Below are 25,336 nucleotides of genomic sequence, written 5' to 3'. Positions count from 1 at the left end.
TGTAGTCACACTAGGCATGCAGCGAGTGGAAGAACCACGTAGAGTCGAAAGTGAATTGAACCAACTCTGAACCCGATGATGCTTGTGACTCCCAGGCCCGTTATGATGTCAGCCGCCAGGCTGTGGGCTTGACCCGCACCCGGAGGTCTCACAGATCTGCCGCAGGTTCGCCTGTTGTGTGGGTGAGCTGCCACATGACCACCCCCCAGAACCAGCATTAGGAGGTGTGGAGTCCACGGTCAATTCCTCTTCAGTCCATTTGGGTGACTGACCTCGTCAGCGTGGGGGTGGCACAGTCATAGAGTGTTCCAGGTCGAGGTGCACTGGCTTGAGGTGGTCAATGGTGAAGATCTCCTCATGGTCACTCATGTTGTGGATGCACATGGTTCCGTTTTGGTGCACCACCTTATATGGGCCTTCGTACGGCTGCTGGAGTGGAGTCTGGTGGACAAAGACGTAGTTGCAGTCCCAGAGGTCCTTGGGACAAAGGAAGGTGTCAGACCATGGCATGAGGTTGGGACAGGAGCTGATGTACCCACCTTCTCTGAGTCTTGTGAACACTGGCACAGGTGTCTTCTCTGTGCCACAGGCTGCAGGCACAAGCTCGCCTGGGACCGTCAGTGGGGTGCCAGATACCAACTCTGCCTAAGTGGCTAAGTCTTTGGGAGCCGTGCGGATGCCAAGAAGCACCCATGGGAGTTCGTTCATCTAACCTGGGCCTCGGAGGTGCACCTTCAGGATCAACCAGGTGCCAGTGGAAACACTCTACCAGTCCGTTGGACTGTGGATGGTAGGCCGTGGTGTGGTGCAGCTGGGTCCCAATTAGCTGTGCCAGCACTGACTATAGGCTGGATGTGCACTGAGTGGGTCACTGAAATCATCGTCTGGCATCTGCTCGAGAAAGACTTGTTCAGACAGTAAACATGGCTAATGGCCATCTGCTAGTGCAAGCATCTCATTTATTAAGGCTGATGGCGCACGGTCACCTAGGCTGTCCATGTGGAGCAACCGCGCTGCGCGCTCACGGCGGGAGGACAAAAGTACAGATCAGGAGCACCTTGATTGTTTCATACCTGTCCACACTGGTGGCTGGTATAGGAAGTCGATGATTTGGGCGGCTGTTTCCTGTCGAGTGAACTGACCACACCGTACCTTGTGGCATCCAAAACGATTTGTCTGACCTGGAATTGGGGTTCAGCCTGTTCGAACGGGACCTGTGGATGCAAGGTCCAGACAGTTGACAGTTTCAGTGAAACTGCATGCTGCGTGCATCATTGGGTCCAAGTGCCATTTAGACTATCGAGGTCACCAATGTAGTTGCACTAGGCTCGCAGCAAATTAAAGAACTATGCAGAGTTGAAAGTGAGTTGAACCATCTGACTTCAATAGAACTCTTACGTGCATTTAAATCCCTCGGAACCCGATGATGTGACTCCTGGGACCTTTATGACTTCAGCCACTAGGCTGTGGGCTTGTCCCGCACCTGGAGCTCTCACAGTCAGATCTGCTGTGGAGTTGTCTGTGAGCCAGTTCTTCTGTTGTTTGGGTGAGCCGCCAGTCTTTAAATTTAGACATACAGCACGGTAACAGGCCCTTTTGGCCCATGAGCCTGTGTGTGTGCAGCCCAATTAAACTACATCCCTCCCCCCCCCCCCCCCCCCCACCCCCGGTACGTTTTGAATGGTGGGAGGAAACCCAAGGCCCCGGGAAAAACCCACACAGACACAGGGAAAACATAAAAATTCCTTCGTGTGCGATTCAAAGCCTGGCCCCGATCATTAGCACTGCAACAGTGTTGAGCTAATGCTACGCCCTTTCTTTGTAATCTATACACTTACGCTTGAAAGTATTGCTCTGTGAAGCCAATGTCTGTCTTTTTTAAGGGATCTGAGTGAACACTATGGTGTGGAACTATGGGCTAGAAATTAGTCCTGGGTGATAGAACAAGGCAGGTAAAAGTGAATTGGCAGCCTAGAATCAAGAGGCAAGAAACGGGTTGCCTTAAACAGGATTCTGATTTGCTCTCACGCAAAATCCCCTGTGGTAATTCCCAAATGTCTTTTTTTTCCATTTGCCACAAAGCTCTTTCAACCTCCAGCAACATTTATCTATTTTCATTCAAGCAGCCCTGGAATCAAATCAATCAACTGTCTTTCAAAGTCAATCCAAGATTTTTGGCAGATTGAATAAATAAAAAGCCATGCAGTGTTTTGTCATATGGCATTTGTTTTGCATTGTGTGTCCAGTTCTCACTAAGCAGTGAATATGTTGGTCAGAAACTGTCCTCATGGGTGGTAAATGAATTTTCCCTCCCATTGTTTCCTATTTTAAAAAGAAGAGGTAAAGACATCTTTGCAACCCTGGATGTTTGGTTGCCATTTTTCCATGAAATTACTAGCAACATTGGGGGCACAGTTAACGCAATGCTGTCCCAGTGCCAGCGATCAGGACGGGGTTCGAATCCAGTGCTCTGTAAGGGCTTTGTACCTTCTCCCTGTGTCCACGTGGGTTTCTGCCGAGGGCTCTGGTTTTCTCGCACCATTCAAAACCTAGTGGGGTTTGTAGGTTAATTGGATGAAATGCACGGGATGGCTTTGTGGGCCAAAAGTGTACAAATTTAAATTATTTTTTAATTAAAAATTAAAATTTTCCATGATTGCATTGATCGACACAGAATTCCAGTTATTCTGACATAGACAATTGGCTCCTATTTGCAATCAAAGAATTCCAATCAGTTAACATCTGCAAATTGGAGGATCAACACCTCGTATTGCGTTTAGGTGCCTTCTAACTAGTTGGCATTAACATCGACTTCTCAGTTTCCATTAGCCCCCATCTTTACCTATGCCTCAGTTCCTTTCACTGTCTAACTCTCTCTTTTTTCACAGAGCCATAAACAACCCCCATCTCCCAATTAATTCTCCCCTTTTCTCTCTCCTGTCCTCACATTGTATCCAATTAACACTTTTTGTCTGTTGGTCCATTCTCCTCCCCCACTCATTCAGTACAGGCAGCTGCCTGGTTGTTACTGATACCTTGAAGAAGGGCTCCGGCTGGAAATGTCGGTAATGTATCATTAGTTCCTATGACACTGAAGAACCTGGTGAGTTCCTCAAGCATTCGTGTTTTTACAACAATCACAGCGTCTGTAGATTCTTGTGTTTCACTCTCTTTTGACAATGTTCTGCTGTTCAATCAGATTATCTTAAACTCTTCTTGCCCACTTATTTCAGTATTATTTTTAATAGTTATCTTGATTCCTTGAATAGCTGCAGGTCGATGGAGACCATGCCAGCTCCCAGCAGAGCAAACAGCCTCATTTCCACGCTCTCTTCCCCCAGTGTTTGTAAATTATTTTCCCTTAAATGCTCATCCAATTTTTTTCTTTGCGGGCATTGGCTGATCTGTTTGCATCACCTCTGCAAGTTGTGGAGTCCAGGTCATAATTGCTCTCTGCATAGAACTGCCTTGCCTCCCTCTTGTCCTGATCATTTAACTAGATTTTAGATTTCAGATTTATTGTCAGAGAAAGCACATGACATCACAAACAAACCGGAGATTCTTTTTCCTGTGGGCCAGGCAGAATGACCGCTTATTGGTAGTGCAAATAAAAGCTGAACACAGTGCACAAATAAGGAAATATAAACAACTGACTGCAATATAGAGAAGAAAAAAAACAACAATTTTAAAGGACTTTCATGTTCTTTCTAAATTAGCAAGACTAGAATTGGTTGCAATACTTCACTTGGAGCCAAACTTGCATTTTGTACAGGTTTAACATAGCTTTCCTGCTTTTTGTGTTTGCACAGCTATTTATGGATTTGATGATTCCACTAGGTTTAAAAACTGCTCCCTCAACATTCTCTGGTATTCTCAAGGATTTATTCAGATGTATACCCTATGTTCCTACATGCCCTTTTAGAACTGTTATTATTTAATATTAATAATTTAAGTGGTTAATATTGATCCATATCATTCAAAAATCAAAGCTCAACTTTCTATTGATCTCCAGTCTCTATTATATTGCTTAGGGAAGGGCAGTGAATTCATTTTTTTAAAACTTTCCAATAATTTAAAGGGTTGGTGAGAATAAATCATCAGCCCATTGCAATTTTTCCTCAGTGAAGCTAGTGGAAATTTAATACATTAAGGAGTGAAATTAAGTTGAATCTCAACTCACAACTCCCCATTTAATGATAGTGTGAACATTTTATACCGATTCCTAACTGTTCTACGCAGATTCACAGTTTTGGATTAATTTACTGAAGCCAAACACATTCAGATATTTTGTGACTCAGTAATATTTGCTAATGGCACACATCAACTGTAGATTTGTTATATATTAGCAGCAATTTATCAACTTGTTTAATAGCATTGAACTATTCCTTGGTCTGCTTCATAATAGTGGCTTCAAAGCCTTTGCCAAGCAAATTCAATATAATTAATGTCACCAGAAGACATTAATATTCACAATCCAGTTATACAATGTTGTGGCAAGCAGTATCCATCTGCTTATCTTTGGGGATTGCAAATGCAGTGATTTTTAAGTTATAAAATTGCAAGTTCCATTTATTTTCTTGGTGTGATTGTGTAGTCATGATATTTTAAAATCACATAAAATATACACCATGTATTTACCATAACAAATGAAAAATGATCCAAGCTCTTCCTCCAGTCCTGACAAGAATTCCCATGCACTGCTGATATCATCCTTGAAATGTTCCTTACACCCTTCCATTCTCTCTATATCTTTATTAAGAATAAACTTGATGAGTTGCTATCCATATGGTTGATTGCCTCAACAACATTGGATCCAAATTAAAACATGCCCTGAGGACACAGGAAAATGGACTGGGGTACATGGGTTTAGACATCAGCCTGGTACCTAAACATCTGGGCTATTGGCCTGTAGATGTGACTTCAAATTCTAGGGTAGCTAAGAAATAGAAATAAATTTGCAACAAAATGTGAGTATCTACTATCATTAATGATGAATATAACTGGTAGATTAGACTGGACAACAAATTTTTGCACATGTTCTGTTTCCTGAAAAAAAATTGGGAAATATAATAGAGATACGTCAAGCTGAACACAAAGATATTTTTAGGTTTGCTTCATCATGTAGGAAGTTTGAGAGACATGAAATTAACTTTTATTAAATTTCGTTGGTTTAATCGCATAATGATGCTGACATATTTTGTGTTAGTTCGACCGACCTAAAAATGTTTTGCCACTGATTTTCATTTGTACTCAGCAGCTGATGCCTTTTGTGCCAGTGTCCAACAATAGTTGGGCAGCATTGATGGATTCCAGTTGCCCTGATACTGCTTTTCCATGGTCACAATGAAGTGGTGAAACCTTTCACCATGTTTGTCACTGACTGCAACAAAGAATAGCAGGGAAGAAGTCCAAGAGCGAATGCTATTGTCTGAAGAATATGTGCATCAACATGATTCAATCTTTATCTTTTTCTTTCCACTCACATATCACCTTAAGTAATCCCTGTGCCATAAGTGCTCTGTGATTAGTAAGGGATTAATTTTTTTAATTAAAAAATTTAAACCACAACAATGAATGCATTTCTTCAATAAAGACTTTCAAAATATTTTGTGGGGTCATTTCACTCCCCCACCCCCTTCCTTCCCTCTCCCCTACCCACTCCCCTCAAAACACAAACCCAAAAAGATAAATTAAGAAGGAAAATCAGAAACTGGAGAACATCAAAGGGACAAAATATATCTGATAAAATTTTAATAATGGTAATGGAGCCAGAAGGTTACTAATAGATGGAGTCTTCAGAGAGCTCATTAAACTTTTATACCCACACATTGCAAATATGGGCACTATATTTTCCAAAATATCTGATATTTATTTGGAAATTATGTTATCTTAAGTGAAATACAACTATGAAGTTTGGCATGCCATCTCTCCATACCTAAATCCATATCTGATTTTCATGTAATGGCTATACACTTCCCAGAAACTGCTAAAGCAATTTGTACAAATTCAATTTGATACATAATTTCATTTTGGGTCTGATAGCCCTAATATCACTCAACAAAAATAGCATTGGATCCCATGGGAACTTAACCCTTGTTATTGGTTCCAAAAATTTTCCAACTTCCAACCAAAAATGTTTAACTTTAGGACACTTCCAAGTAGAATGCAGAAATGATCTGACTTCTTGGTCACATCTAAAACAGCTATCTGATAGTATAGGGTTCAATTTTTTTTATTTTTGAGGAGTTATATGTAACAGATGAAAAAAATTATATTGAACCAACCTATATCTAACATTAATAATTTTAGTCATTTTTTTACATAATTGCATCCAATCATTCTCATCTATCTGATTAATTAAATCAGCTTCCCACCTTAATGTGGGTGGAAAGAAAAAGTGGGAAAACCACTGTTTTAATCGTACCTAATTGACTCGTTATGTGCATGGTTTCATAACTCCAAAGGAAATGGACAAATGACAATTCTTCTCACCCAAAATATTTCAGTAACATTTGGATCTCGAGCGGTGATTTTCAACCTTCCCTTCCCTCTCTCATACTACCTTAAGTAATCCCTTACTAATTACAGAGGACTGATGGCATAGGGATTACTTAAAGTGGTATGTGAGTAGAAAGAAAGAGTTTGAAAACCACTGATCTATATATGTAAGCAGTTTTTATAGCCTGTCTGCATCTATCCTGACTAAGCATGCCCAGGCCCAAGACAACATTTGCATAGCACCTTCACTGAGGGCAATGCTTAGACTGACCAAAACAGCTTCCTTTCAGGGCAATCATTAGTAAACTTAAATATCTCAGGAAATCACAAAAATAGGTTTTATCTAAAAATCAATGCATGATGGGAAAGTTTTCTTTTTTGTTAAATATAGGACCATTCAACACAGGATGGGAGCATGTGACTCTTTGAGCTGTCTAATTGAAATGTCATCTTCCAATTTGTTTTCATATTTTTCCTTTTAAAATGTATTTATTGCATTTAGTAAAGAAAACATACACATAACAATCCAATACATGGTATGAAATATAGGAAAAGACAGACAATGTGTACTTCTCAAATAGTTCCTTAATCATACATAGTATAAACTTCTCAATTAAACCCATTTTATCAAAATATCTCAAAAGAAAAAAAATGGAAAAAAAAACCCCGTTAATCAAATCCGTCCCCGTTAACTTGCATTTCTAATATATTTAGGAAACAAAAGATGACATTTGGAAACCAGATGATAGGAAAATTTTAAGGTTATTTTTGTGATCAACAGCCCAAAATACACCCAAAAGTGTTCAGGAATCAAATCTTCCTTGTTCAATGTTATCAGTAACAGAAAAACTATCAGCGAGGAGAATCTGTGACCTCCCCCACAAACCAATCTGGCCAACAAACAACTCCAGACCCCAACAACCTTGTCCGATGATATATTCCAGGCCAATCACTGTTGTTAGTTTTTCTCTTTTGAATAAATTAATAAAATTCCTGTCTCTGGGACTTTTTCCCAGAACAGACTGGAAAGAGGCAGCAGAGCACAAGCAGAAACCTGAAAGCATCTTCCGTTAATCTGGGTAGCTCTGCCCAAGCATTAGCACCAAGCAAAGCATTTCAATGCAGAGCAGTCGATGATTATTGAACTACTGTTAGGAAGCCATCAAAGTTGCTGATAACCATTAGAGGTGGGATCATTATGGAGACTTGTCTCGCAGTTTACTTGAAAATTCTGTGCAGCCATTAGCGTTTTATTGTTACTTTTTACTTCTTATTGATTGTAACAAATCTCTCTAATTGGCTGGCAGGCAGGAAAACGATGCAATTGTGCTGTATGGCCAGTCTAGACAGTAAACAGAGTGTTCGACATCTGGATAATGATTTTAACATGGCAAACTTTTTCTCATTCATTTTTGGGATTTGAGGATTGCTGCCAATGTGAGTTTAAAAGTCCCCTCCCTTAATGCCATTGAACAGGTGAGCTGCCTTGAAGTTCTGCAGTTCTCCCAGATGTCCATCTGACTTGTGTTTGATAGTACAGAGAGGGTAGATTTTGATTTTTTTTTACACAGTATCAAGGAAAAATTATGTTTTTTTTAAAAATTTGCATACTTACCTCTGGAGTGCTCCATGACACAGCACATTTACACTGCCTTCCTGTGTTGCAGATATTTTCGGAGAGTGAATGTTGCATTCATCAGCCCAATTTCATACGGAGTGCCTGCGGTCAATTTAGACAGCAGCCACTCTGTAAAAATATGTAGGGGTCTTGGTGGAAAAATTACTTGATGGAATTCAGCAAATAAATTCCATCAGGACATTTTCACACTGCCAGTGGAGCAGAACATGTGCATTAATTTTCTGTTTCTCAGCGGCTGTGTAAAAGTGCTTATGGATTATTTTTATTTGGAAGAACACAGACTGTGGTGATACTAAACGAGCAGCTCAACATTCACCCATGGCCTCATGTACGATCCCACCAAGATCACCCGTAAATTAGAGGAACATCACTTGCTTTTACGATGGGGTTCTCTCTAACTGGATGGCATTAATGTCAACTTCTCTGGTTTCTGTTAGCTCACTCCCCATTCTCCCTCCCTTCCCTTTCGCTCTGTATTTTTTCCTCCTGCTCTCCACCCCTTCCCTCTCTATTCACAGAGCCATCCCTCCTCCACCGGTTTACAGCTGTGCCCTCTCTCCCTTCTCTACCTATTACCTCCTGCCTTTGAGTCAGTGTTCTCCCCCCCCCCCTACCGCCCCCCACCATTTTGTTTGGGTACCTGCTGTCATTTTTCCATGCTTTGATGAAGTGCTCAAGCCAGACATGTTGGTTATATATCTTTTATCTTTGCTATATAAAGTGCACGGTTTGACGGGCTGAGTTTCTTTAGCATGTGTTTTTATTTTAACGTTCACCTCTGTTCATCTTATCTGTCCATGTCTTTCTACTCTGAGTGGGATGGTGTAGCTTCACTGAGTTCTTCAGGAAGCAAACCCAGGAGGAAATGGATCTGGCAGAGAAACTGATGGAATTCCAGAATTGGTGGGGAGGCTGCATTTGCTGGCGGACATCAAAAAGCTAATGCAGGATGAGTGGAGCAATGCTCTGGGAATGATGCAGAGAGCTCTCCAGATGGAGGTGGGGATGTGAACCAGAGCCTGCTGGATCTCCACCAACTCTTCACTTGGCACACTGACCAGCATCTATGTGACTTCCTAGAAAGTCATGAATTGGATGATCAGGTGACGAAGCTTGGAGATCACTTCACCAACGTGAAGAGACGACCCCATGTAACCCCTCCCCCTGTAACCTGGCCATAAAGATTGACCTCCCTGCCCCCTTCCATTCATTCGAGCAAATTGAGTTGGGCCAGCCGAAACCTAATGTGTATTAAAGCCTATCATTCCTCACTCAGTCTTTGGGGTCACTGATAGAGCGTATCAGAGAGTAACTGTTTGACAAGCTCTCCCTGAATTGACCAAGTCCATACTTGGTAATGCTGGAAATGCTGAACATAACACGTGATGCAAAATGTGGAAATCGTACAAATGGAGAATGATTTGATTAGTCCCGTTTTGTTTTTGTGTGTGCGTTAGTTGATCTGGAAATTAAAGAAAAACCTTCCTGGTGAAGGTACTCCAGCTGTTGGATATGAAGGGCCAGGATTTGGATTCAACAGCGAGGAAGGAATGATAATACATTTTGACCTCTGGATGATGTGCGGCTTGCTTGGGAATCTAAAGGTGCTGGTGTTTCCATGCACCCTTTGCTCAAGTTCCTTTTGATGTTAGGAATTACCATGACAAAGTGTCCAGGTCCATATCTTTGTTTAAAAACACAGTGGAGATACTCATTACTGTTTGACCTGGAGACTTTTGTGCTTTACTCCAATACGTTGGTTATACTTTACTTCCTGTGGATGCTGCGTGAGCAGTTGATTTTCTCAAGCACGATGGTGTATTGCAATTGTCACTAGCATCTGAAGACTTGGTCAGAATCTCCAATTAGTTCATGGTTGTATGGCTGGGAACTTGCTGTATCCCAAGCTAGGTGTGGCTACAACGATGACTGCAGTTCAGAAACATAAAGAGCTGTATTACCTTATCACAGTGATGTTTGTGTGATCTTGCTGTGCCCAAATTGGTCTCCTCTTCAAATACTACAAGTTATCACAGATCAAAGGAGCCCCTTAGCTTTATTTATTTATCTCAGTTTAGACCCTCAACCTCAAGCAATCAGCAAAGCTAGAACTGGAGCTCATTAGCAAAGGTTTAATTAATAAACCGATTCTATTTATTGGCAGCAGATTATTGCTCAATAAATCTGCAGCGAACCAATAAGGTGTGAAGCATCTTTATTCATGTGGTCAGTAAAGATGGAATTGTTCTCACTAAAAAATTCCTGGCCTCTGAGTGTCCAGGTGAGCATTCCTTCTTCCTCTATCAGTGCCAAAAATCTGAAGTGTTGGTGTTGTCTGTGTACAGTTGCCAAGATTGCTAATATTGCCATCAACAAGCTGAAAAGCCAATTATTGGTTCAAAGGTAGATTATGGGGTGCTTTCTTGATAAGTGCCAAGCCTTTTTTTTTATATAATCGGAGCCTGTAATCTTTAATTCTGTCCAAAGCACAAAACAGTGTTTATGAAAACTTCTGATGTAATTTTCTGCTTGTTTATACTTCCATTGAGTCCCTTAGCTTTAAAACCACTTCTGGAAATTATTTGACAAGAAAATTGTAAAACTTGCATAAAGCTTAAATTTAAGTTTTCAATTTAAAAAATGTTGACGTACAGAATGGTAACAGTCTGTTTCGGCCCATGCTGCCCAGTTACACCCAATTGACCTACAACCCCTGGAATGTTTTTAAATGGTGGGAGGAAACCGGCGCACCGAGAGGAAACCCACACAGACACCCGGAGAACTTTCATACAACATGGGATTCGAACCCAGGTCCCAGATGCTGGTGCTGTAACAGCGTTATGCTAACCATGCTAAATATTAGCAAACATCAAATACAAACTGTAGATATTGGAAATCGGGGTTAAAAAACAGAAGAGTTCTGTTTTCACAGATGCTGCCTGATGTTCTGAGTGTTTCAAGCATTTTCTGTTTCTAAACTCTATCCAAACTACACAGTAACGATTTAAAAGCCAGCAGGAACAGAACCTCACAACTTTGTCCTCTCACTCTGTGTAAAACTTATTTGGTTGGAACAAACAGAGTGATCGCTAACTTACACAAAATGCTATATGGCTATTTGCAGCTCAGTGTGTGAACTGACGAGAATTCCTTTTCAATAGACCTCCCTGCCTCTTTTAACCTGCAGCTGTGCTAATAATGTCATTTCCCCCACCTGATCTGTCTCAATGGAGGCCCTTAAGCACATTGAAGTAAAAACCTTGTTTTATTTTCACCTCATGGTTCCCCCGTTATAACACGATCATTGGGGGTCCATAAAATCTCATTGTGGAAAGAGTGGGGTCATGCTAAATCAGGGTTTCAGTTGAAATTAAGACACAAATTAAATTTTTTATCAACCAGAGATGGCAATTTCGCCAGGAGGAAACAAATAAAGTGTGTGATGCGGAATGCACTTACGGACCCACTTATCTGACCCAATGTTGCAGTACTTGTGTTGGAAATATCAGAGTGTCTGAGTATAAACCCGTGTGCATCTGTGTTTGGAATTGCCTTGTCTTTCCCGACGTCGACGCTCCTGCCAGCAGCCCAATGCCTGAGTCCAGTGACATTGCGATTCGTGTTAAATTGAGATGCGTAAAATGGGGGTTTCACTGTAAATATTTCATGGGTTTTTTTACTGTAGTCAGTAGGAGAAAAGTAGCAACTAAACTTGGCTGCTTTACAGGGAAGGGGGCCCATAAACTTTGAGCAGAGTCCTCAGGGGGGCCAAGCCAAAAAGAAAAGGTTGAGAATGACTAAGGTGTTAGTCAAGGGCACACAAAGCCAATTGTAATTCGTTTGGCCCCACAGCAACCTTTGTCTTTCCCAGGACACTTGATCAAAATGTACTTTGCTTGATTGAAATTGTCATCAGTTAGCTATTTTCTGTATGTTTTGTCTAACAGGTTAGATGTTGAGGAACTGTTCATTTGGATGATCAAAATTCTAACCAGGCTTATCAGGATTCAAAATCGGGATGAGGCTCCTTTCCACACAAGGGTCTTTGTGAATTGGGAACTTTTGTGAAAGGCTATGAACGATAGAGGGAGCACAGTGGCCAGCTGTTGCCTCACTACTCCAATGACCTGGATTCACTCTATTGTGGAGCTTGCATGTTTTCTCTGTGACATCTTTGTTTCCTTCAAGTGTTCCATTTTCCTCCCATTGTAAAATCTGGGAGGAGTTGATGGGAATATGAGGATCTTAAAGTAGCTTTACTTTCACCTGCAGAAACTCAGGAGGTCACACAACATCCACCAGGAATTAAGGGTAACCATTGTTTTGCGTCTGACCCCTTAATCAAATATTTGCCACACCTGATGAATGGCCCTGACCTGAAACACTGAAAAGAGGAGAGGGATGCTCAATGTAAATTGAATGGATGGTGCCAGAGCTAGCCCTGGGATAACACTGGTGGACGAGATATAATTTCTGTATTGTACATTACACACAAGGGATGGTGACACTAATTGATGATGATTATATGAAATGTGTGAGGGTGGTTATCCCATGGTGTGGTAAAAAGAGTTGGACAACTTTGTCTTTCTCATGATTAGCAGAAAGGCTTCAATAAACTCATGACCAGCTGATTCTGAAAATTCGGGGTTCATGTCCCACTGCTGAACTTTGAGTGGAGAATGCAAATGACTTCAGGGTAGGGAGGTTCACCACAGTGTTCTGGAGCAACTGTGCATCAATCAACATTTCCACAATGAATAATGACGCAAACAGAATAGGCTTCTTCAAGTAGAGGGAAGGATGGATGTGCCGATAGGGGCAGTGAAACGGAAGGTGATATAAATCAAAAATCCAATGGGAGAAAGATTTAAATATACAAATTCAGGAGGAGATTGGGTCAAAATTATGTTATGAAAGTATTATGAATACAGTAAATATTTGATATCAAATGGTTCAATATAATTTTCTTCATCAATTGTATTAATCTCCACATAAGTTAAATGGACTTAATCCTAATTATTCAATGAAGTGTTTTCGATGTGCAAAAGAAATAGGGACTTTTTTGCATTTAGTGTGGTCTTGTGAAAAAGTGGAAAGGTTTTGGAATGAACTGAGTTTATTATTAGGGCAAATTATGAAGATAATGATACGAAAGGATCCAAGAATATTTTTACTTGGAGATATTTATTAAAAAGATATAAATTGAAATTGGAGAAATACCAAGATAAGTTTTAAAGTATTGCAATAGCAACTGCAAAGAAATGTATATCATGGAAAGATGAGAGAGAAGTGTTATTAAGTAGATGGTAAAATGAGATGCAAAATTGTATACCTTTGGAAAAAATTACATGAGGTTTAAGGAACAGAGTTGAAAATTTTTATAGTATTTGGAAACCATATATAGGCGTGCATCTTGGCGCCTCACAGTTTGGCGGGCAGCAGCCTCCTTTGAAGAAGACCGCAGAGCCCACCTCACTGACAAAAGGCAAAGGAGGAAAAACCCAACACCCAACCCCAACCAACCAATTTTCCCTTGCAACCGCTGCAATCGTGTCTGCCTGTCCCGCATCGGACTGGTCAGCCACAAACGAGCCTGCAGCTGACGTGGACTTTTTACCCCCTCCATAAATCTTCGTCCGCGAAGCCAAGCCAAAGAAGATAGATTTTATGGATATTTTTCCATCCACCTCCTCAATCTTATCCACTCCTCTTAGTAAATTTTTAGTAACAATTAATGATTGTATGAGGGGAGTCATGTGATGGAGTAGTGGCTGGTTGGGTGGAACCATCCCTCTCCAGAGAAAAGAAAAAGTGTGAAAAAACAGAGCTTAATAAACATAAAATACAGGAAGAGAAAGACAAAGTTACAGAGAAGAGACAGAAGATGGCGCCCAAAAGAGAAAAAGTAAGAATAACTGAGAAAAGGGAAGAAGGAAAATCACTGGAGAGGAAAGAAGAAGGCCTTACCTGCACATCGGAGCAGAGAGCCACCATGGAGAGGAGCGTCCGATCTCTGGTGTTGGTGAGTCCCCAGAGGAGAGGTGTCCTCCGACCGGCGGGCTTCAAAAATGGCTCTCAGAGCCAAGAAGAGGTGCGCAACTATGCATGCGCAAAGAGTTGCACATGCGTAGTGTGCAAGTAAAAGAAAAGGTTAATGGCGGCGGGAGGGGGACTCAGCTGAGGAGTGGCCAGCTGTGGAGCGGCCAGCAGAGAGACGCCCAGTATCGGGGTGTTCGGCTGGGGGAAGCAAACAAGAAAGAAGAAGTGGTGAGAACGAAGGGCTGGAAGAGGGTGAGCGACAATGGGGCGATCGGCAGGGAGATGACCTGTGGCAGGAGGCCTGGCAGTGGATAGGCCTGCAACAGGGGGCCCAACAGCAGGTTGGCCTGCAGCAGGGGGCCCAACAGTGGGTCGACCTGCAGCGGGAGGCCCAAAAACGGGTTGACCTGCAGCAGGAGGCCCAACAACAGGAGACACACCAGCTGGAAGCCCAGCAAGGATACAGAAGCTGTTCACCAGAGAAGGATGAAGATACACAGATACAGAGAAGAGAAGAAGATGACACAGACATCGATATAGACACAGAAGAAGAGGAGGAAGAAGACCAAGAATTTCAGAGGAAAGAAAGTGGTAAAATAGAAGGACAAAGTTTAGATAAAGCCTTTTTCGAAGAACAAATGAGGTCATTAAAAGAATGGCTATCATTAGAATTTAGTTCAAACAAAAGAAAAATGAAAAGAACTGAAGACGGAATGCAAAGCTTAGAGTTGGTCATGACTGAAATAGGGAAAAGAGTAGAAAATGTGGAGGAACGAGAAGCTGCTGTAGAAATGGAGATAAATGATTTAAGAGGGAAGTTGGAAGAGAACGAAAATAAAATTAAAGAGACGTGATTAATTGTCACAAAAAATTGACGTCTTGGAAAACTACAGTAGGCGAAACAACATAAAAATAGTGGGCCCGAAAGAAGGCAAAGAAGGGTCAGATATGAAGGAATTTATAAAAGGATGGATCCTGAAGGTGCTGGGAACGACAGATTCACAGGAAGAAATAGAAATTGAAAAATTGAAAGGGCCCATAGAGTGCTAGTACTGATACCGCCACCACATCAAAAACCGAGATCCATATTGGTAAAATTTCTAAGACATACGACAAGAGAAAACATACTAGAGTAGGCAAGAAAGAAGGTTAGAGAAGACAATAAGCCAGTGGAATATAAGGGATAAAAATTTTTTTTTACCCAGACATAAGCTTCGAACTTTTAAAGAAGAGGAAGGAATTTAACACGGCGAAAACAATCTAATGGAAGAAAGGGTATAACTTTATATTAAGACATCCAGCAGTACTCTAAGTATTTATTCCTGGGGAACAGAATAGACTGTTCTCAAAGAAAGCCCAAGAATTTGCTGAACATTTGCAGGACAGGAGAAGAGAGGAGGAGGAGTGACAAGAAGGATCGCCGGCAAGAAAATATACAAAATTATGTAAAGATTATATATATATATATATATAAAGATTTAAAGATGGATAAGAGAAGGGGAAGAAGGGCAAAAAAAGAGAGAGCTTTGTTATAGGTATAGGAAAACAGTGTTCTCTTGGGGCTGGGGGGGGAAGAATAATGGTCACTGCGAAATCGGTTGACGCCTGCGAACAAGTTCGCAAACTGAATGGAAAGGGGAGTTGTGGTTGCCGTTAAGGGACAAGGGGCAATCCAAGGAGCGGAGGTTCATTTGGGGTTAAAGGGTTATTGCCTGTGGGTATTGTTGGGGTATTTCATGTCTTAAGTGCATTGTCATATATTGAAATTAAAAAGGAAAACTTAAAAAACAGTGATGGAAAAAAGGGATGGATGTGGTGAAGAGGTGGAAAAAAAGTGAAAATAAAGATATAAGATGGCCATGTTGGACTAAATGACTATAAACATTAACGGGAATATATAACCAAGTTTATGTGTCTCCCATTGGAAAAAAAATCACATATAATTTAAAAGACAAAGTTATAATGATTGGGGAAGCCTGGGAACCATATATGGATCATGGCAGAAAGAGCAGGCCTCGGACCACCACCACCTAAAATGATAAGAAGATAAACACGATCAGATTTATTGTGAATAAGTAGATGATGCATCTTTTTTGTTTGTATTGCTTTTGTATAAAGATATTGTTTTATGGTATTTTATATGACCAATATTTACTGTTTTTAGAGGGGGTGGGAAGGGGGAAGGGAGGAATGGGGGAAAAAAGAGAAAATGTCACTGTGAATATTAAAGAGATGTATCTGTAAATATATTGGTTGATATGGTTCATAGTGCGATAAATAAAGAATTACAAAAAAAATTAATGATTGTATCTGCTATTATTGTTGTAGATGGTAGATGTTTCTTTTCTTTGCTTTTCTTACTTTTGCGTGGGGGGGGGATGGGGATAAAAATATAAAAGTTTTTTGTATCATTGGCTATGGATATTTGATTAATGTTTTATTCATTTTTTTTCCTGTAATGATGCAAACAATTAAATACATTTTTTTTTAAAAGGAAAAAAAAAGATATAATCAAACTCTAGACTGGTGCCTGAATAAAATGGACAGAGGAAAGGGCAGGGGGAGGAGAATAGGTCCACAGGGAGGAGGTAATATGTGGATGGGGGGGGCACAACAGCAAATGAGGGGGGTGGAGGAATAGTTCTGTGAATGAAGAGGGAAGGGAGTGGAGAGTTGGAGGAAAGGAGACAGAGCGATAGGGAAGAGAGGGAGAATGGGGAGTGGCGTGACCTGCTGAGTTTTCCAGCATTTTGTTTTAACTTCATTCACTGTGTCTGCAGACTTTCATGTTTCACTTGAAAATGTGTAGGTAGTATTGACTCCATTGAAACCCTTTTTTCCCCATTTGACAAATACAGCACTTCATTTCAGTAGCACTTCATCAGATTAATTAAGGATTAAAATATAATTGCAATTGTCTGAAACAGGTTTGGATATTTCCCCTTAACTATATTGATTGGCATCAATTAAATGCTCTTTCACTGCACCAATACTGTGATGTTATGAAGCCATCTGTACGGTTTTTTAAACAGGAATTAATATTGGATTTTGATTTGACAAGAAGCTCTTGTTTGTCAGCTTTGACTTTTGATGTAATGCATGATTAATGTGCAGAGTGAGGGAATGATTATTAATCACTGAACCCATTTAGGATTATTCTGTTAAATTAAGGTCTTGAGCTGATGGTGAAATACCACAGACTACAAAATAAAATAAGGGCTTTGAGTTGGAGCAAACAGAAAGAACTGACATGACTGGAAAACCTTAATGGCTGCTGATAGTCTGCAGATGCTGTGATTGTAGTAAAAGCACAGAAATACTGGAGGACTCGGCACATCTCGCAGCACCCATAGGAGGTAAAGATATATTACCGATGTTTCAGGCCAGAGCCCTTCATCAAGAAATGAGCAAAAAAGGAGAGACAGGAAGAACGGCAGGGGTGGAGTGCAGACCACAGAAGAAAAAAGGTTTTAATTGAATATAATAAGAGGACAGGTGAAGAAAGGTGAGAATTGATTTTGGCTCTCTGAAAGGAGTCAGATGGAAAAGTAGAGAGAGAGAGATAGAGAGAGAGAGAGAGAGAAAAGGAGACGGGAGAAAAGATGGTGGGGGTGGTTTCTGGTTTCTAACAGAAAGCGGAGAAATCTATGTTAATATCATACATTTGGAGGGTGCCCAGGTAGATGAAGTGTTGTTCCTTCAATTACAGGTGGTCTCATCCATATCTTTACCTCCTACGGATGCTGTGAGACTTGCTGAGTTCCTCGAGCATTTCTGGGCTGCTTTTGTTTGCATGTCATCAACTCCTGGTGATGCAGGGCTTATCGAGCCAACTAAGAACAGAAGACCAATAAATGATTCTCTCTATGCTCTGCTGCCTGCATTAACTTCACCCCAGGTGCTCCCTGACTAATTACCAAAATACGTCAATATTTGGCATTTCAGATGTATGAGCACGTTATGAGATTTAATGAAAAGGCAGAGTTGGCAAAAAAAACTTCTAATTACATTTAGTGGGTGCTTGTCATGCCCCCTGTGAAGTCCTGTCTGTAGTTAATAGTTGAGAAGGTCAGGGAAAATATAGAGTGAGCCAGTGAGACAACAGAAACTCAATTGGCAATACACCAAGGGCAGTGACTGGGGAGTGAAGAGACATTGAAATATATCTGTAATATATAAATTTGTCTGCTCCAGAAACAGTTGTGCTTGTTACATTTCACCTCCACAATCTGAAGCCATTCTATCCACAAATTCCATCCTTCCACCAGTGTGATCTCTGATCTCTATCTCTCTTCCTCAACAGAAGGATTTGCAATGCTACAGGTCCAGTCAGATTCAGATTTATTGTCGGAGTACATGCATGGCATCACATACAACCCTGAGATTCTTTTTCCTGTGGGCAAGGCAGAATTATCACATTTTGGTAATGTAGTGTACACACGTAAGCAAATAAAGAAATGTAAAGAGGTAAAGAATTGCAAACAAACTGCAATGCAGAAAAAATTTTAAAAAACAATAAAATGCCAAGGAAAGAGTCCCTGAGTGTTGTCGAGTGGTCTGATGGTGGAGGGGCTGCAGCTGGCCCTGAACCTGGTGGTATGAGTCTTGTGGCACCTATAGCTCTTCCCTGATGGTGACAGCAAGACCAGAGCGTGTGCTGGGTGGTGTGGATCCTTGATGATTGCTTTGTAATCTTGGAACTAGTAAAATACTTTTTATGGGGAATTTTAACGTTCTCTTGTATAGTTTTTTAAAAAATGAAGAAATTCTGGACTCTTAACTATCCAAAGAACACCAAAGCGCTAACTCATTTTCAAGATGCTGACCATTTTAAAGCAGTGAGTGATAGTCCCATTGAGACATGACTCAAGTTTGGTGATTGGATCACTTGTATCCCCAGAAAGGAAGGCTACCATATCTAACATTCTAAAGCATCCTTCCATCCAAGTGCAAACCATAAATTCAAAACAAACACACCTGCAGAAAGTAATAATCTGAAAAATGTCAAAGCATGCTGCCTGATCTTCTGAGTATCTTCAACATTTTCTATTACTATTTCAAATGCGAACCAGATCTGAGCCTGTTTAACAAGACCTGGCTCCTGATCTCCCCAGTGCCAAGCAGGGGATCAAAATTAAATTTTTCAAAACTCTGCAGATGCTGGAAATCTGAAATAAAAACAGAAATTGCTGGAAAGACTCAGCAGGTCAGGCAGCATCTGTGGAAGGAGAAACGGAGTTTGCACTTCAGATCTGAGACCCTTTTCTGGATCATCCAGGTTACTGGGAGGAAGACTGTCAGCTTGTGATTGTGAAAATTTCAGGGCTATTGTGCATTTATTAATATGTGCCATGTGGGGGGGCTGGTAGTCATGGTGGGGAGCTGGCTGATGGAGGACCTCAGTTTTCTTCAGGCTGACTTCCAGGCCAAACACATTGGCAGTTTCCGCAAAACAGGACGTCAAGCGCTGAAGAGCTGGCTCTGAATGGGCAACTAAAGCGGCATCGTCTGCAAAGAGTAGATCACGGACAAGTTTCTGAGGTCCTCCATCAGCCAGCTCCCCAACATGACTACCAGCCCCCCCACATCTCCATCGGGCACACAAAACTCAAAACGGTCAACCAGTTTACCTATCTCGGCTGCACCATTTCATCAGATGCAAGGATCGACAACGAGATAGACAACAGACTCACCAAGGCAAATAGCGCCTTTGGAAGACTACACAAAAGAGTCTGGAAAAACAACTAACTGAAAAACCTCACAAAGATAAGCGTATACAGAACCATTGTCATACCCACACTCCTGTTCGGCTCCGAATCATGGGTCCTCTACCGGCATCACCTACGGCTCCTAGAACGCTTCCACCAGCGTTGTCTCCGCTCCATCCTCAACATTCATTGGAGTGCTTTCATCCCTAACGTCGAAGTACTCGAGATGGCAGAGGTCGACAGCATCGAGTGCACGCTGCTGAAGATCCAGCTGCGCTGGGTGGGTCACGTCTCCAGAATGGAGGACCATTGCCTTCCCAAGATCGTGTTATATGGCGAGCTCTCCACTGGCCACCGTGACAGAGGTGCACCAAAGAAAAGGTACAAGGACTGCCTAAAGAAATCTCTTGGTGCCTGCCACATTGACCACCGCCAGTGGGCTGATAACGCCTCAAACCGTGCATCTTGGCGCCTCACAGTTTGGCGGGCAGCAACCTCCTTTGAAGAAGACCGCAGAGCCCACCTCACTGACAAAAGGCAAAGGAGGAAAAACCCAACACCCAACCCCAACCAACCAATTTTCCCCTGCAACCGCTGCAACCGTGTCTGCCTGTCCTGCATCGGACTTGTCAGCCACAAACGAGCCTGCAGCTGACGTGGACATTTACCCCCCTCCATAAATCTTCGTCCGCGAAGCCAAGCCAAAGAGAGAGAGAATATGTGCAGAACAATGAGGGTAAATGGAATTAAGATGTAATTAAATGGCAAAGGAGAATTAAGGGGATGAATGTTCTTTTATGTAATTTTTCTCAATCACCTTAAGCAGTTACTGTTCTCCAGAAGGAAATGCTCAATTTTGAAAAACGAAAGCGTGAGATATAACCTGTGTATCAGTGTATAGATACAATTAACTTACAAGGTCCAATCAAGAATTTAGCATACCACCTGAGATAAATCCAGAGGGCAATACGAGCCACACTACAGAGCACAAATGGGTTCAACCCTGACCCTCAGTGTTGTCTGTGTGGAGTTTGCACCTTCTCTCTGTGCATTTATCCCAACTGCTCTAGTTTCCTCTGACATCCCAATGACATGTAGAATTGCTCTTCATGTGGCAATTTCGAGTCTTAAGATATGATTTAAAAGCATAGTTTTTAACCTAAGAATCCATGCTACAGCCTTTTTCAAATGAAACCATGAAGAATGATAGCAAATTGATTGAGTGATCAGATCATTTTCATTAGAGATTTGAATCATATTTACGTTAGTGTTTTGGATTTCAGGATCCTTCATTGAAATTTCTTTTGACTCTTCTGGACTTTGAGGCCAATCTTCTTGATGGGTGAATGGTAGAATGTGAGGGAGTTGGTGGGAAATGGGGTAAAGTAATCAGATTAGTGCAAAATTAACGTAAAAAAAGTCTCAATGTCACCAAGAACAAGGAGCTGGCTAATGTCTTAAAGAAAGGAAGACCAGAGGTGTACAATCTAGTGATGATTGGGGGATCAGAGACGGATTCAAGGGAGACACTATCTCAGAGAACCTTTCCTGGACCTATCATGAAGAAAGCACGCCAGCGCCTCTATTTCCTCTGAAGTTTACAGATGTTCACAATGTCATCAGAAATTTTGGCAAACTTCGACAGATGTGTAGTTGAATGCTGACTGGTTGCATCACAGCCTGGTATGGGGGCATGAATAACTCTGAGCAGAAATCCCTGCAAAAGGTAGTAGACTCATCCCAAGTCATCACGGGCAAAACTCTTCCCCACCATCAAAAAAATACACATGGAATGCTGCCACTGTCGAGCAGCAGCAATCATCAAGGATCCATACCACCCACTGCATGCAAAGTACTTGCTGCTATCATCAGTAGAGAGGTACACTGATTAACAAGACTCGTACCTCCAGGTTCAGGAACAGCTGCTAGCCCTCCACCATCAGGCTCCTGAATGACAGACTCAATCAGAGACTCATTTAAAGTCTCTTACGTTGGTCATTATTTATTACTGAATATTTAATTTTCTGTATTTGCATAGTTTTTTACATTTATTTCTTGTGTATGCATGTCTTTCTTCCTGAATACAATTTTCAATCCCAGTAATTAGAAATTTTGTCTGTCCCATAGGAAGATATATCTCAGGGTTCTATGTGATACATGTATTGTGACAATAATTTTGAACTATGATTTGATCAGCAAGATGATGGGCTGAAGGGCCAACTTCTGTCCCAAAGACTCCTCAAAGCCTAAGGGTGGTCAACTTAAAAATTTTAAATTTATAAATACAGCACAAAACAGGCCATTTCGCCCCATGAGTCTGTGCCACCCAATTAATCTACACCCCTGGTACTTACTTTTGGGTCTGTGGTGATGTGTGTATACTATGCTTTGTATGAGTGGCTGCCCTGCCCACTGATGACTTACTCCTTAGTGACTCCTCCCTTTGCAACCTGGCCATAAAGTTCAACCTCCCTTCTCCTGTCCTGCCTATGGATATAAGCAGACCTCACCCTGGACACGCAGGCAACCTGGACCAACTCTTCCAAGCACTGGGCTGGAGGCATGTGTGAAAAACACAGCGCTTCAGCAGGTTGTACATGGCCCGAAAGAACTCGTCCATAGACTCACCAGGCTGCTGCTTTCTCGAGGCCAGGAGATACCATGATTCCGGATTCTTGGACTTTTACTATACATGCTAGACCTTGGTGGAAGTAAAGCACAAGGTCTGCAGACACGGTGGTTGAAGTAAAAACACAAAGCTGGAGAAACTCAACAGGTCAAACAGTGTCCTTTAAATTTAGACATGCAGCATGGTATTTTGGCGCATGAGTCCATGCCGTCCAATTAACCCCGTATGTTTCAAACAGTGTGAATAAACCAGAGTCCCCAAGGAAAACCCACACAGACATAGGAAGATCACATGGGATTCAAATCCCATTCCCAATTGCTGGCGCTGTGAAGGCATTGCATTAACCACTATGTCAACCGTGCCACCCAAAGATAAGGATGCATAACCAATATTTCAAGCTTGAGCCCTTTATCAAAAACTTTTTGTTTGGGCACACGTCTACATTTGATGAAGGGCTCAAGCCTGAAATGTTGGTCATGTCTCTTTATCTTTGCTGTATAAAGTACATCCTTTGACGTGCTGAGATTCTCCAGCTTAGTGTTTTTACTGATATACCTTGGTATTGTCTCTTCACTGTATGTGGTACAGCATATTGCAGGAATAACCATATATTCATCTATTGTAAAGAGGTTAGAGAATTTTTGAAGTATCATAAAGTTCGCCAGAATAAAAACAAGAACTCATCAACTGGAGCATTAAAAGGGGTTCACTTTCCTGAAACACTTAGGAATTGTGAGTTACCAAATGTCCATTATCCTCTCCAGACAAAACTGACACCCCTCCCTGTTAGCCCCCTGTAGCAGACGAGCATCTTGCTTCAAGCTGACTACTTTGCATGCTTCCAGGTTAAGTTTGCACATGGATCCATTTTCTGTCAGATCAGCTCCTTCTCACCCGCTGCTGTTCTCCTCCTGTTGGAATATGTTAAAAAGACATCTTTCATCCATATTCCCTGCTAAATCTACTTTTATGTCTCTTGAAACTACTTTGATGTATTGCAATGCTGATGTGTTTGAACCTCCCCTTCCTTTCTCATGTCTTGCTCACCACAGAACTTCTATCTTATTAAAAAACATGCCCCTGCTTGTGATCTACTTATCCTGTTCCAGCTCTTGCATTTCTGCCACATTTTACTTCATACAGTTTCTGTCAAAGATCCTCTTGTACTGTATTGTGAGACATTCAAAATGAAATTTTCTCTTGCACACGTGCAAGTCCTCCGAAGCACCAAGGTTTAAGTAAACAATAGAAAATGCTTAAGGTATAAAATGCTTAATCATCAATACAAATCTCATCATGATGTCAAAAAAAGGAGTAATTTACATCAAGTTGTCAAATTAAAAAAAGCCCTGGACTCTCAGAGCTGCCAACAACAGAGGCTCGCCTATCCACTGTCTCAAGTGGCTATAAAAATCCCATAGCCGTATTTGAAAAAGAGCAGCTGAGATATGACCTAATTTTATTTGCACACTGATGAAAATTGACTGCCAACTTTCTGACATAATATGATGACCACATTTTAAAGGCAGCAGAGCAATCTGGAAGGGCTCTGAGATATGACATATGATATGGAAATCTTCATCTTTTACAATCTAATTAGTTTCACGTATTAAGATATTCCTCAGTGAACCATTCATTGAAAGAGAGAGAAACCTAAGGATAGAGAGAAATCTTAGATCGAATAACAATGGAATTACAAACATCTGAAGATGAGCATCTCCTGCAAGGAAGCATCCCCTTAGCAGGGGTCACCGACCTTTTAATTTAGACCATTTCGGCCCTATGTGATATATATATATATATATATATATATATATACACTGTACTGTGTACGAGTGGCTGGCCCACCCACTGATAACTCGTTCACTAGTGACTCCTCCCCCTTTTGACCTGAACATAAAGGTCGCCCTCCCTTCCCCTGTCCTCCATTCGAGCACATGTAGTCGGGCCAGCTACAATCTAGTGTATTAAAGCCTATCGTTCACCTCACTCAGTCTTTGGTGTTATTGATAGAGCATATCAATTTAATACACATTATTCCTGCTACATGAGATGGACAAGCTGCTGAGACCCGACAGGCTAGACGTTGATCCTCAGGCACCAGGAGCTGCTGAACAGTACAAGCAGTGGATTTCCTGCTTCTCCAACTTCCTCGAGGTCACTGCGAACCGAGTGGACTCGGATGAAAAGGGGCTCAAGGTCCTACAAGCGAGGATGGGCTACCGAGCATAGCAGGGGATTAGGAGCTGCACATCCTACGCAGAGGCCATGGCTGAACTCTGCAACCTCTACTGACCCTGAGTGATATCCAGACCACATGAGAATCTGGACTCTCAAACTTCTTAAATTTAATGGGCTTTTGTGTGTGTGTGTGTGTGTGTGTGTGTGTGTGTATGTGTGTGTGTGTGTGTGTGTGTGCATCTATAAGCACCAAAGATGCACAGCAGCAACAAGCGACCACACCTAATAATCTTATAACAAAGAAATTCATTTGTATACTGTATTTTTTTTTAATGATTTTTTTTTAAACATAATTTTGAGCATTACATGCTTTTTTTTGTCATGAATAACATGTTTACATTTTTCTCATGTTGACTTTTTTTTTAAACTGCTCATTTTGATAAATGAAGAACACTGTATTTGCTAATGAATAAATGATCAAAATTTGCCTGATCTCTTTATTCCTCCTTAAATTTTAATTTTATGGGTACTGCCTGAGAATTCAAAAAATCTGGACTGACCCAATTCCCCGAGCAGTTCCGGGTTTTTGGACTTTTACTGTAATATGCAGTGGATTGATAATGTAAGGCATGACTACCTGTT

General features: G+C 41.4%; 1 long non-coding RNA gene and 1 pseudogene across 3 annotated transcripts in view; both read left to right on the top strand.

The window, feature by feature from the left end:
• The first annotated feature begins 1,468 nt into the window (after positions 1–1,468).
• LOC138737546 (uncharacterized) overlaps positions 1,469–25,336 on the top strand; it is a 127,610-nt gene continuing 103,742 nt past the window's right edge. For 2 of the 3 annotated variants that reach the window (XR_011341011.1, XR_011341012.1), the window contains exons 1-2: positions 1,469–1,546; positions 3,006–3,103. This is a non-coding gene — a long non-coding RNA (uncharacterized lncRNA). Of the gene's footprint in view, positions 1,547–3,005; positions 3,104–5,257; positions 5,561–25,336 lie in introns of those variants that run through there. The other variant, XR_011341013.1, reaches the window with a different exon arrangement.
• Positions 8,890–9,318, top strand: LOC138736828 (ferritin heavy chain, oocyte isoform-like; annotated as a pseudogene).

Source organism: Narcine bancroftii, chromosome 6 (assembly GCF_036971445.1).
Source record: "Narcine bancroftii isolate sNarBan1 chromosome 6, sNarBan1.hap1, whole genome shotgun sequence".
Taxonomy (NCBI): Eukaryota; Metazoa; Chordata; class Chondrichthyes; order Torpediniformes; family Narcinidae; genus Narcine; species Narcine bancroftii.
The sequence above is the reverse complement of the archived record's forward strand: the minus strand, read 5'-3'. Positions and strand labels throughout refer to the sequence as shown.